We start from the raw sequence: 13230 nt of genomic DNA on the forward strand, positions 1-13230 counted from the left end.
CCCGCGCGCTCCCGCGAGCGCGCATCGGGGGGAATCTGTGTCGGCCGTGTCCCTTGGACACAGCCGATCACAGATCGTGGTGAATGGCCAATCACAGCGGCCATTCACCACGTGATCAAGCCGTCCAATGAGAGATGATCTCATATGTAAACATATGAGATCATCTCTCATCGCCGGCGCTCCTTCCTCACACAGAGCCTGCGTGTGAGGAAGGAGGGAGAGCTGCACAGCGCCGGGGACACAGAAAAAAGTAATCAGGGCACCGATCACCAGTGCCCTGATTACTAGAGGTACACCAAACACACCTTCAATGCCCACAGTGCCCACCATCAGTGCCCCCCATCAGTGCACACAATCAGTGCCCATAGTGCTGCCAGTCAGTGCCCATCAGTGCCTGCTCATCTAGGCACTGATGAGCACTGACTGGCAGCACTATGGGCACTGTGTGGGCACTGATGGTGCTGCCCATCAGTGCCCATCAGTGCCGCCCGCCAGTGCCCATCAGTGCCACCCGCCAGTGCCCATCAGTGCCGCCCATCAGTGCCGCCCGCCAGTGCCCATCAGTGCCACCTCTCAGTGCCCGTCAGTGCCACCTCTCAGTGCCCAGCAGTGCCACCTCTCAGTGCCCAGCAGTGCCGCCTATCAGTGCTCATCAGTGCCGCCTATCAGTGCTCATCAGTGCGGCATATTAGTACCTCCTCATCAGTGCCACCTCATCAGTGCCCATAAGTGCCACCTCATCAGTGCCCATCAGTGCAGCCTATCAGTGCCGCCTCATCAGCACACATCAGTGAAGGAGAAAAATTTATTTATTTTCAAAATTTACTCGCAAAAAAAGAAGAAAAACTTTTTTTTTTTCAAAATTTTCTGTCTTTTTTCTTTTTTTTTTATAAAAAATAAAAAACCCAGAGATGATTAAATGCCACCAAAAGAAAGCTCTATTTGTGTGAAAAAAATGATAAAAATTTTATATGGGTACAGTGTAGCATGACCGCGCAATTGTCATTCAAAGTGTGCGAGCGCTGAAAGCTAAAAATTGGTCTGGATGGGAAGGGTGTTTAAGTGCACAGAAGGCAAGTAGTTAAAAACAGTGTTACATTTTCTTTTTTTCTAAAGTCACTTTTTCACTTTTGGATAGGGTCGGAAATTGTTAAAACCCCTATCAAGTTTTTTGAATTTATTAACTTCTTTCATAATTTATGTTCACTTTGGTCCCAGAGATGTGTTGTGTTGAGTGTTGTGTACAAAAAGTAAGAGGAAATAACTCTAAAGTGAAGTTGTTCAATAAAACAGTTGTTATCTCAACAGATGTTCCACTTGCATTTTCCCTTTCCAGGTGACAGTTGTATTATTGTGGATTTCTTATCCTTCTCTTTCTGTCCTGCTGGCTCTGCTAAATCTCCTAAGCAGAAATACAAACAACAATAAAAACTTTCTGCAGTTTTCAATCACACAATTCATTTGGCAACATTTGCTCTAATTATAAATCACAGTCCCATGCCTGATAAAAACCTGTTCATGGATGTTTGGCAACATCTGTTCTTGAATGTGAAAAAGTTCTTACTGTAGTAGCATAATTTCAAAATGAGTGAATGTTACCCTCCCTGCCCTTTCCACTGACAGTCATTGAACACATTTAAAGCTGAATTCCAGGGGGAAAAAATATTGTAGTTTTGTAATCCATTAATATGTCATTAAATGCATTTTCTTTTTTGTCTCTTTAGGGACACAAAAATATAGTAATTCTTGAGCATTTTGGCTATACTGCCACTTTCAGGAGGTTTGAACACTGGCAAACTTGAAAAAATGTTAAGCCAGCCCTCTACTTTCAACCCTCATTCCTCAGTTATCTGATCTGACTGCTTCATACCCTGAACTGTCTAACAGTTTCCAGATTGATTACCCTTAAGCCGGCTATAGACGGTTCAAACCATGTATGGGCAGGCTAATTGTACCCTAGTTGATTGACCAATCAACTTGGATACAATCAGCCAGTCAGATGTTTCATGCGATTATTGCGAGCAGCTATAGCCGCAAGCAATATTCACTGTGTGTTCTCTCAGCCAGGATGACTCCCCAGGCAGGAAAACACAATAGCCCAGCAGGAGGGATTCCCCCATCAAACTGCTAGAAAATCAAGTGATTTTCTTTCTCATCTGTGGTCTATTAGACCCCAGATCTCTCCTCTGCCCTGAAAGCATCTGATTAAACCGAGATTGGTTTAACCAGATGCTTTACAAGCCGGTAACTGCTTGTAAACATCAAACCAAAATCAAAAGTGATGGAAATTCTCATTGCTTTCCCGGTTTCTTACATCACAGAGGGGAGTCGGGTATAGACGTACCTTCCTCCCCTCTGAGTGCACCAGGGATCCAAGTGGCAGTGGAACCGGGCTCCCCTATCACATAGGAGAGCCCCTTACACGTGGTAGTGGCCCTTCCACGCCCTGTATAAGTGATCGAGCAGCTGCACCACCGCCTGGATCACTTCTATATGAAAGCCCATCGCCAGCTTAAATTTTTGATACTGGATGTTGCCTGCTGGTACAAGCATCACTCCAGTTAAACCTCTTCAACCTGAGATATACAGTACAGGTACGCCCTAAGGGTTAAAGGGGTTAAATACTTAAAGGGTATACATAAGGTTCAGGAGGGCAGTATATAGAATATGAAGCCAAGCTCAAGAACATTGAGACATGACTTCAAACTATCTGGAGGAAAGTTCAAAATTATTCTTAGAAAATACTATTTTATCGAGATGGTAGTTAAAGAGTAACTCCACTTTTGTTGAGGAAAAAATATTTCCCAATGAGTGATCTATGTACGTAGCAGGGATTTTAACAAACTGCTGTAGATTCCTACCTTTTGTTATCCTGAAGAAATATATATTTGTTCTTCTGTGTCCATGTTCAGAATGAATCTGGTATAAAGTGGTTTTTTAATTATCAATCAGCTGTTGCACCTGCAGGGCTCTAATGAGGAAAGTGGCAGGGTCTGGATTCCTTTAGACATAATTTCCCTTTGGGAGTATTTTACCAAAAATTTAATTTCTCTTAAGTCCTCCGACAGTCGCCGCCCATTCACACAGTCTTCACTAATGGGTATTGCTTCCAGGAGTTTCTAGGCAAAAGACTTGTAAAAGAACAATTCATCTACATAGTCACACCCATGGGGGCCATCCTTCTAGTCCAATACCCCCCTGCAATAGCCATCCCAACTCAGTTTGTCTTCTGCCTAGCTTAGGAGTGGATAGGCTTCCCTGTGCTGAGGCTACAGTCTCAGCCTTCTTCTTTTCTCTTAAGATTTCTTTTCTAAAAATGTATTTTTTCTTTACATTGCTAGCTGTTTATTTTATCAGCGCTAGTTAGTTGGATCTTCGGATGAAGATGGCGTTTGCGGAGCTGGGAATCGGACTGACCGTCCTGGTTCTCCAGGACAGAGGGTCAGAGGGATTCCCAGCCTGCCATCGAGCGTTTCGCAGGCTATGTGTTCGCCCTGGCCTCGCAAACGACCCATCCCTGTCCTCAGGGATGCAGCCATGTGAGGTGGCTACCTCACTGGACACAGCATAGGTACGTCCATGCACTACTTGTGTCCTGCGTTTCTGGCTGACGGCACTCCCCTGCCATTTGAAGGTGGGCAGTTTTCCGTTTCTATGAGGCACCCCAAGCCATCGGGTACAGGTAAGTACACTGTGTGGGGCCTCTGTCTGGGGTCGGCAGTCCTGTGTTTCTGTGGTGTCACCTATGTCTGTGCGTTTTTGGGCTCCCTGCGGGGGTTTTATTCTCTCACAGCAGCGCTGTGTGGGGTTTTGGGGGTCCCTCTCCTAATTTCACTTTAGGGTGCTTGGAAGTGCAGACACATGCGGCGACCGCTGCGGGGTTAAAAACCGCCGGTCCGCCATTTTAAGTGTGGGCAGCATGTCTGGCTTCACTGTGGGCGTTTATACAGCATGCTATGTAGTGTTTTTGGCGCCTTGCGGCGCCATCTTGCGTGTGGCGAACGATCTTTCCGAGCACGTGTCGGCGGCCATCTTGCCGAAGCCTCCCATTTGTTTTCAATAGGCATCCATTTTCCCTGGGTCTGCAGCCTCAGTTCAGCCTCCGGCGGTGACATCACTTCCTTCTTTCTCACAGAGCGACCGAAGGAGCTGGTAACACACTGGTGGGGTCCTGTCCTGCTGTTCCTTTACTTTCCTACTTGTGCAATCTTCCTGGTCAGCTTTTGTCCCTGCGGGGGGTCTGTGTTTTACAGTCCTTATTGCGGTGTGCTGCGGGGGTCCGCGGCGCTCTTAAAGGGCCAGTACAAAAAAAAACTTTTTTTATTTCTGCAATGGAATCCCAGGACAGCAAATTCCCACCAGCTTTGGTGGGGGATTCAGGTTCCTCTGAATCCTCTACCGTCACTAATTTGGCTGCTGTTGTGGCAACTTTGGTGTCAATGATGGGAGGTGCTGATGACTGAACGTGCTGCTAGAAAAAGGCCTAGGATTTCTTTTTCTTCTGATTCTGAGTGTGACATGGTTGCTGTAGGTAGCGTGGCCCTTTCGGGGTCTCGCTCTTCTCAGGACTCGCAAGAGTCTGAGGGGGAGGCGGAGGTTGCAGGGGTGGATGATTCCCCCCCCTGGGTCGCCCAAGGAACGCGCAGCTATGGATGCGCTGATTCTTGCCGTGAAGGAAACACTACATTTGGAGGATGAGCCCACTCCTCCAGGCGTTGTGTCCTCTTTTGGTACACACAGGACCCGCAAGACGGTGCAGGTTTTTCCTTGCCCCGCAAAATTTCACCATAAGGTGAATGAGCAATGGCGTAATTTGAATCACACCTTCGTGGTGCCTAAGAAGTTTCAACTACTCTACCCATTTGCGGCTACTACGGTTGCACGCTGGTGTGTGCCTCCTCGAGTGGATCACACGGTAGCCAGATTGAACAGGGCTACTCTGGTCCGCAGAACAAGGGAAAACCCTTCAAGGGCCAAGGTGGCCAGAAGAAGCCCTGGTTCAGCAAACAAAAATCCGGCCAAGCTGGGATGGCGGCTCAGTCCACCTCTGCCTGAAGGGGCGCCCTCACCCGTTTCAGGGGTGGGGGGGACGTCTGCACGGTTTCCTCCAACCTTGGCTGCTCCGGATCACGGACAGGTGGGTTCAGGAAATCGGCCGGCAAACAGATTCTTTCCCTCAAATCTTAATTTGACCCCAAGGCGGTTGCGGGACTTGCATCAGGTGGTGCATGATCTCCTTATCAAGGGGGTTGTCATCCCGGTGCCTCATCAGGACAGGTTTCGGGGGTTTTATTCAAATCTGTTCACTGTGCCCAGAAAAGAGGGCAAAGTGCGTCCGATTCTGGACTTGAAAGCGCTGAACCGCTTTGTGCGCGTTCAAAAATTCCGCATGGAATCACTCCACTCGGTGGTGGCTTCTGGGCCTCTATAGACCTGAAGAATGCGTATCTGCACATCCCCATTTTCGAGGGTCATCGGAGGTACCTCTGATTCGCTTTCGCGGAGGATCATTTGCAGTTTGTGGCGTTACCTTTCGGTCTCGCTTCGGCTCCAAGGGTCTTTACCAAAGTGTTGGCGCCTGTTCTGGGCCTGTTGCGGGCACAGGGCATTGCGGTCTTGGGATATCTGGACGATCTCCTGTTAAGATCGAGTGCCAGTCAGAGCCTGTTGCACGATCTGTCCACTACGGTCCAGACGCTCCAGGAGTTTGGTTGGACAATCAACATTCAGAAGTCGACCTTGTCGCCTTCGGTTCGTCTCCCATATCTGGGAATGGTTCTGGACTCTGCTCAAGCAAAGGTGTTCTTACCGGAGGAGCACAAGCTCCGGACCCTACAGGACGAGGTCAGGTCCCTCAGGGACAACAAATCCTCGTAACTCCGGACCTGTATGCGGTCCCTGGGGTTGAAGGTGTCAGCCTTCGAGGCGATACCGTTTGCACAGTTTCACACGCGCTGTCTCCAAGCGGAGATTCTGGCCAGGTGGGACAGACTGCCTCAGTCCTTGGACCTGAGAGTGTCTCTGAGTCGCCAAACCAGAATGGATCTCTTGTGATGGCTTCAGTCCCCGGCGGTGTCGGACGGAAAATCCTTCCGGCCGATTCTGTGGACGGTGATAACCACGGATGCCAGCCTGTCGGGCTGGGGTGGCGTTTTGGGCAACCTGTCTGCCCAGGGCACTTGGTCGGAGGAGGAATCCTCCCTCCCGATAAACATTTTGGAATTAAGAGCGATCAGGCTGTGCCTGCTCCATTGGTCGTATCGTCTTCAGGGCCGTCCTGTACATGTGCAGACGGACAATGCCACTGCGGTGGCTTACATCAATCACCAAGGGGGCACCAGGAGTGCCCAGGCGGCCCAGGAAGTGACCAGTATTCTGTCTTGGACCGAGACTCATGTCCCGTCAATATCGGCAGTTCACATTCCGGGTGTAGAGAATTGGCAGGCCGATCTGAGCCGCCAGACCCTGGACCAGGGGGAATGGTCCCTGCACCTGGAGGTATTTCAAATGCTGTGTGCAAAATGGGGATCCCCGGATGTGGATCTGTTCGCGTCTCGGCTAAACCACAAGGTGGAAAGGTTCGTGGCAAGAATGCGTGATCATCTGGCAGACGCCTCGTATGCGCTGGTGGTGCCCTGGCATCAGTATCATCTGATGTATGCCTTTCCTCCGATTCACTTGTTGTCCAGGTTCCTTCGCAGGTTGGCCTCGGAACAATCACTGGTGATTCTGGTAGCGCCGGACTGGCCTCGTAGGTCCTGGTACGCGGACATCTGCAGCTGCCAATGCGGGAAGATCTGCTGTCTCAGGGACCGATCTTCCATCCTGCTTTACAGTCGCTGGGTTTAACGGCATGGCTTTTGAAAGCCAGGTCCTGAGAGACAGGGGTCTCTACTCAGAGGTCATTCCTACTTTGATCAAGGCTAGAAAAGCCTCTTCTGGTAAGATTTATTACCGTACATGGAAAGCCTATTTTGCCTGGAGTGAGTCCAGGGGTTTCTCTCCTCGTTCCTACTCTGTGGCGAGGGTGTTAGCTTTCCTCCAGACTGGAGTGGACCAGCGCCTTGCGTTGGCCATGATTAAGGGCCAGGTATCTTCACTGGCTATTCTTTTCCAGCGCCCTGTGGCTTCTAATTCCTTGATTTGCACCTTTATTCAAGGTGTGCGTCACTTGGCCCCTCCCAGAAGGGAGCCCTTACCTCCATGGGACTTGAACTTGGTTCTGTTCGTGTTGCAGCGTTCCCCGTTTGAAAACATCAGGGAAATTTCGTTACCTATGCTATCTAAGAAGGTTGCGTTCCTGGTAGCGATCACTCCTGCTCGCCGAGTGTCGGAGTTGGCGGCGTTGTCTTGCCGTTCCCCTTACGTGGTGGTTCATAGGGATAAGGTGGTCTTGCGACCTAATCCGTCCTTTCTGCCAAAGGTGGTTTCGGATTTTCACCTCAATGAGGACATTGTTTTACCTTCGCTTTGTGCGAAACCTAAGCATCCAAAAGGGATTGCCTTGCATTCTTTGGATGTTGTCAGGGCGATCAGGGTTTACCTGTCGTTGACTGAATCCTTTCGGAAATCGGATTCTCTCTTTGTACTTCCTGAGGGTCCTCGGAAGGGTATGGCTGCGTCTGCGGCAACCATTGCCAAATGGATCAGACAGACCATTGTACAGGCCTATTCGTTGCGGGAACGGTTTCCTCCCTTCCCTGTCAAGGCGCATTCTACCAGGTCGGAGAGTGCGTCCTGGGCCTTCCGGCATCAGGCTTCGGTGGCCCAGGTGTGCAAGGCTGGTCGTCAGTGCACACCTTTTCAAAATTCTATAAAATTGATGTTCTGGCATCAGCTGATGCCTCCTTAGGCCGCAAAGTTCTCTGTGCGGCTGTGCCATAGGGAACCCTGGTTTTTCGTACGGGTCCCTGGCTGTTGGGGTTGTTTTTTCCCCATGGTTATTTGTTTTCCTTTTTTGTTACCCAGAAGGTTACCTTTCTGTGCATGTAAGGTTCCTTTCTCTGATGTGGGTACTGCGTTGCTTTTCTGGCGGTTGCGTTGCCCACTCCTCATGTCTACACTGCTTTGGGACATCCCCATTAGTGAAGACTGTGTGAATGGGCGGCGACTGTCGGAGGACGTAAGAGAAAACAAAATTTTTGTAAAATCCTACCGTAAAATTCCTTTCTCTGAGTCCTCCGACAGTCCCCGCCCCTCTTTTGGGGTTTTTTTTCTACACTAATACTGTTTGCGACCAAACTGAGTTGGGATGGCTATTGCAGGGGGGTATTGGACTAGAAGGAAAGCCCCCATGGGTGTGACTATGTAGATGAATTGTTCTTTTACAAGTCTTTTGCCTAGAAACTCTTGCAGAGAGGAAGCAATACCCATTAGTGAAGTCTGTGTGAATGGGCGGCGACTGTCATAGGACTCAGAGAAAGGAATTTTACGGTAAGATTTTACAAAAAAATCAGTTTTTGTTGCAGGGGATGCCAAAATCTGAGTTGTATCTTAGTGCTGACTTCTGGGAAAATCAGTAAGCCAATAACATAAGCAGAAAAATACATTTCTGGGGGATACAGACCGCCTTAAGGTAGCCATATTGCATTTTACAGAAAGTTACAGCGCTGTAGATTGAAAAGGAAATGTCATTTCTCTTACGTCCTCCGACAGTCGCCGCCCACTCATACAGTCTTCACCAATGGGGTATTGACTTCATCTCCACAGGAGTAACTAGGCATAAGACTTGTTAAAAAACAAAGCATTTACATACACACCTATGGGGGCTGTCCCACTGGTCCAATACCCCCTGCAATCAGCCATCCCAACTCAGTTTGTCTTCTGCCTAGTTAAGGAGTAAGATAGGCTTCTCTGTGCTGAGGCTTCAGTCTCAGCCTTCTTCTATTTTATGATTTTATTTACTGCAAATGTGTTTTTTTCTCTGCACTACTAGATGTTTATTTTGTCAGCGTTAGTCAGATCTTCGGATGAAGACGGCGTTTGCGGAGCTGGGAGTCGGACTGGTCGTCCTGGTTTTCCAGGACAGAGGGCCTGATGGAATCCCAGCCCGCCATCGAGCGTTTAGCAGGCTATGTGTTCGCCCTGGCCTCGCAAACGACCCATCCCTGTCCTCAGGGATGTAGCCTGCGAGGTGGCTACCTCGCCTGGACATCTCATCCACATTTCTCCGTCCTGCGTCTTTTGGCTGACGGCACCCCTGCCATCTGAGGGTGGGCGGTTTCCCGTCGATGAGAGGCACCCCACACCATCGGGTACAGGTAAGTACATTCTGTGTGGGGCCTCTGTCTGGGGCTGGCAGTCCTGTGTGTCTGTGTTATCCCCTCATGTCTGTGCGTTTTTGGGCTCCCTGATCCCGGTCCCTGCGGGGCTGTGAGGTTTTGTGGGGGTCCCTCTTCTGTGTCACCTTAGGGTGCTTTTTGGAGGTACAGACACGTGTGGCGACCGCTGCGGGGTTAAAAACCGCCGGTCCGCCATTTTAGGTGTGGGCAGCATGTCTGGCTTCACTGTGGGCGCTTATACAGCATTGTATGTGGTGTTTTTTGTCGCCTTGTGGCGCCATCTTGTGTGTGGCAAAACGTTCGTTCCGAGCACATGTCGGCGGCCATTTTACCAAAACCTCCCATTACTTTCTATTGGCAACCATTTTTCCTTAGCCTGCAGCCTCAGTTCAGCCTCCTGCGGTGACATCACTTTCTCCTTTTACTCTGGAGAGTTTGACTGCGGTGGTAACACTTGTGGGGGTCTGTCTGCTGTATTTTTCCTTGTGCAGTCCTTCTGGCTATCAGTTATCCTGATTGAGGGTCTGTGTGTTCACAGTCTTTGTAGCGGTGTGCTGCGGGGGTCCGCGGCTCGCTAAAAGGGCCAGTACCTTTTTATAAAAAAAAAAAAAAAAAAGATTTTGTTTTTTAACATGGATTCTCAGGACAGCAAATTTCCCACAGCCCTGGTGGGGGATTCAGGTTCATCTGAATCCTCTGCTCTGTCTACTTTGTCTGCTGCAGTGGCGACTTTGGTGTCCAAAGTGGAGATTCTGATGTCTGAACGTGCTGCCAGGAAAAGGCCTCGTTTGTTCTTGTCTTCTGATTCTGAATCTGATATGGTTGCCATAGGTGCCGTACCCTTTGAGGGGTCTCGCTCTTCTCAGTCTGAGGGGGAGGCGGAGGTTGCAGGGGTGGATGATTCCCCCCTGGGACGGCCGAGGACCGCGCAGCTATGGATGCACTCATTCTTGCCATAAAAGAAACCCATTTAGAAGATGAGCCCGATCCTCCGGGCATTGTGTCCTCTTATGGCACACATAGTTACATAGTAGGTGAGGTTGAATAAAGACAATAGTCCATCCAGTTCAACCTGTGTAGGTGTGTGTGGCTGTAATCATCTCACATACCCCTGAATGTTCTGATCCTTGAGATGTAAGTCTAAGAGTCTTTTGAAAGCCACCATACTACCCGCAGAAACCACCTCTTGTGGTAGAGAATTCCACAATCTTGTAGCCCTAACAGTAAAGAACCCCCCACGTTGCCTGAGGTTAAAACGCTTCTCCTCTAATCGCATTTTATGCCCTCGAGTCCTCATGCAATCCCTTCGAATGAACAGCTTTTTTTCTAAGCTGGGATCCCCATTAAGATATTTATAAATTACTATCATGTCCCCCCTCAGACGTCTCTTCTCCAGGGAGAATAAATCGAGCGATTGTAGACGCTCTTCATAGTCAAGGTCCTCCAATCCCCTAATTAGTTTAGTTGCCCTTCTCTGGACTCTCTCCAGCTCCAACACATCCCTCCTGAGGACTGGCGACCAGAACTGGACAGAATACTCCAGATGCGGTCGGACCAGAGTTTTATAAAGTGGAAGGATTATAGTCTTATCTCTGGAATACATCACTTTCTTTATGCATGCCAATATTCTGCTGGCTTTGGCAGCTGCCGCTTGACATTGCATGCTGTTGCCTAATCTATCATCAACCAAGACTCCCAGATCCTTCTCCATTTTTGATTCCCCCAAGGGTTCCCCTCCTAACGTGTATTGTGCTTTTATGTTTTTAGTCCCCAAGTGCAAAACCTTACACTTCTCCACGTTAAACCTCATTTGCCATGTCGTTGCCCACTCTGTAATTTTGTCCAGGTCATTCTGTAGGATATCTGCTTCATGCTGTGCAGTTATTGCTCTGGCCAATTTTGTGTCATCTGCAAAAACTGATATCGAACTACTGATCCCGACCTCAATGTTGTTTATGAATAAATTGAACAAGGTTGGTCCCAGGACTGAGCCCTGGGGCACCCCGCTTACTACCTCAGACCAGTCTGAGTATGCGCTGTTTATTACCACTCTTATTACCACTCTTTGGACACGCCCAATTCCGTATCCAAGAGCAAACCCTGCTGTCGATACCTGCAGATCTTATTTTATAAATTAAGCGCTTGTGGGGAACTGTATCAAACGCCTTAGCGAAATCCAAGTACACCACATCCACTGGTCTCCCCCTATCTAGCTCACAGCTCACCTCCTCGTAAAATGTTAATAGATTGGTTTGACAGGAACGCCCATTTGTAAACCCGTGCTGATTACTGCTGATGATGTTGTCTTTAGCAAACTCTACGATATAGTCCCTTATCATCCCCTCCAGGAGTTTACATACTATTGATGTCAAACTGACAGGCCTATAATTTCCCGGGATATGCCTCTGGCCCTTTTTGAATATCGGAATCACGTTAGCTTTCTTCCAATCCCCTGGTACATCTCCTGTCCTAATACTGTCAGCAAAGATCAGGAACAGTGGTCTGGATATAACCTTACTGAGTTCCTTGAGTACTCTCGGATGTACGCCATCCGGGCCTGGTGATTTGTTTGTGTTGAGTTTATCCAGCCTTTCCCTGATTTCACCCTCTGTTAGCCATAGTGGCAAGTCCTGTGTATTACTACTAACCAAACAGTCATGGTCAGTGTACCCCTCCGTTTCCTGTGTAAAGACTGACGAGAAAAAAGCATTCAGCACGGTTGCTTTTTCAGTGTCCTCTGTAACCATCCTCCCATCATTGTTAATTATGTGTGCAATATGCTCTGCCCTAGTTTTTTTGCTGTTGATATATTTAAAGAATTTCTTTGGGTTTTTTTTACTATCCTCCGCTATTTGTCTCTCAAAGTTGATTTTAGCCATCTTGATTTCTTGTTTACTTTTCTTATTTGCCTCCTTGTATTGCTCGAAAGTCGATACTGTGCCCTCTGATTTATACTTCTTGAAGGCCAATTTTTTTCCCCTAATAAGTTTTTTGACGCTACGGTTTAGCCAGCCAGGTTTGGCTTTGTCTCTTCTAAATTTATTTCCCATAGGAATGCACTGCAAGATGCCTTTGCCTAATATGTTCCTAAAGCATTCCCATTTTTCCTCTGTGGTCAGGGATCCCAGGGTTTGGTCCCAGTTTACCCTTTCCATCAATGAGTACAATTTTGGAAAGTTTGCCCTTCTGAAGTTTAGGGTTCTTATGTTCCCCACTTGCCTTGTTATATTGTTATTTATACTAAATGTGATCATCCTGTGATCACTAGAGCCCAGATTGTCCTGGACTCCTACCTGCGAGATTAGGTCTGGGTCATTAGTGATCAATAGATCCAGGACTGCATTTTCTCTAGTCGGAGAATCCACCAACTGTGACATGTAATTATCCAGTAAGGTTTCCGTGAATAGGCGGGCCTTCTGTGAGTGTGCAGTCCCCTCGTCCCAGTCAATGTCGGGATAATTGAAGTCCCCCAATATGACGACTGATCCCAATTTTGCCACTTTACTCATTAGTGCTAAGAATTCCAGCTCTACCTCCTCCCCTTGGTTAGGTGGCCTATAGCAAACCCCCACAATTACTTTTCCCTTTTCTCCTTCCCTATGGAGTTCAACCCACACAGATTCTAAATCCATGCTCATCCCATCCGTAATGTCACTCCTTTCTATCACCTTTATATTGTTCTTGACATAGAGACATACCCCTCCCCCTCTTTTTCCTACCCTGTCCTTCCGGTACACCGAATACCCTTGGATATTGGCCAGCCAGTCATGTGAGGGGTCGAACCAAGTCTCTGTTATTCCCACAAGGTCTATGTCCTCCTCATGTACCAGTATTTCCAACTCATCCATTTTATTAGCTAGGCTCCTGGCATTAGCATATACCCCTCTTAGTTTTACGGAAGTTAAGCGCAATTGGCGGTTATGTTTATTCCTGTTTGGTCTGAGATTTT

The 13230-nt window shown here is 48.3% G+C and overlaps 1 protein-coding gene across 2 annotated transcripts in view; it reads left to right on the plus strand.

The window, feature by feature from the left end:
- The window catches only part of FEZ2 (fasciculation and elongation protein zeta 2), a gene marked incomplete at its 5' end in the record, with an annotated part of 232690 nt that overhangs the window by 188669 nt on the left and 30791 nt on the right, over nucleotides 1–13230 (plus strand). The window lies entirely within an intron of this gene.

The sequence above is a fragment of the Pelophylax lessonae genome (genome assembly GCF_965119305.1).
Source record: "Pelophylax lessonae genome assembly, chromosome: 3".
Lineage (NCBI taxonomy): Eukaryota > Metazoa > Chordata > Amphibia > Anura > Ranidae > Pelophylax > Pelophylax lessonae.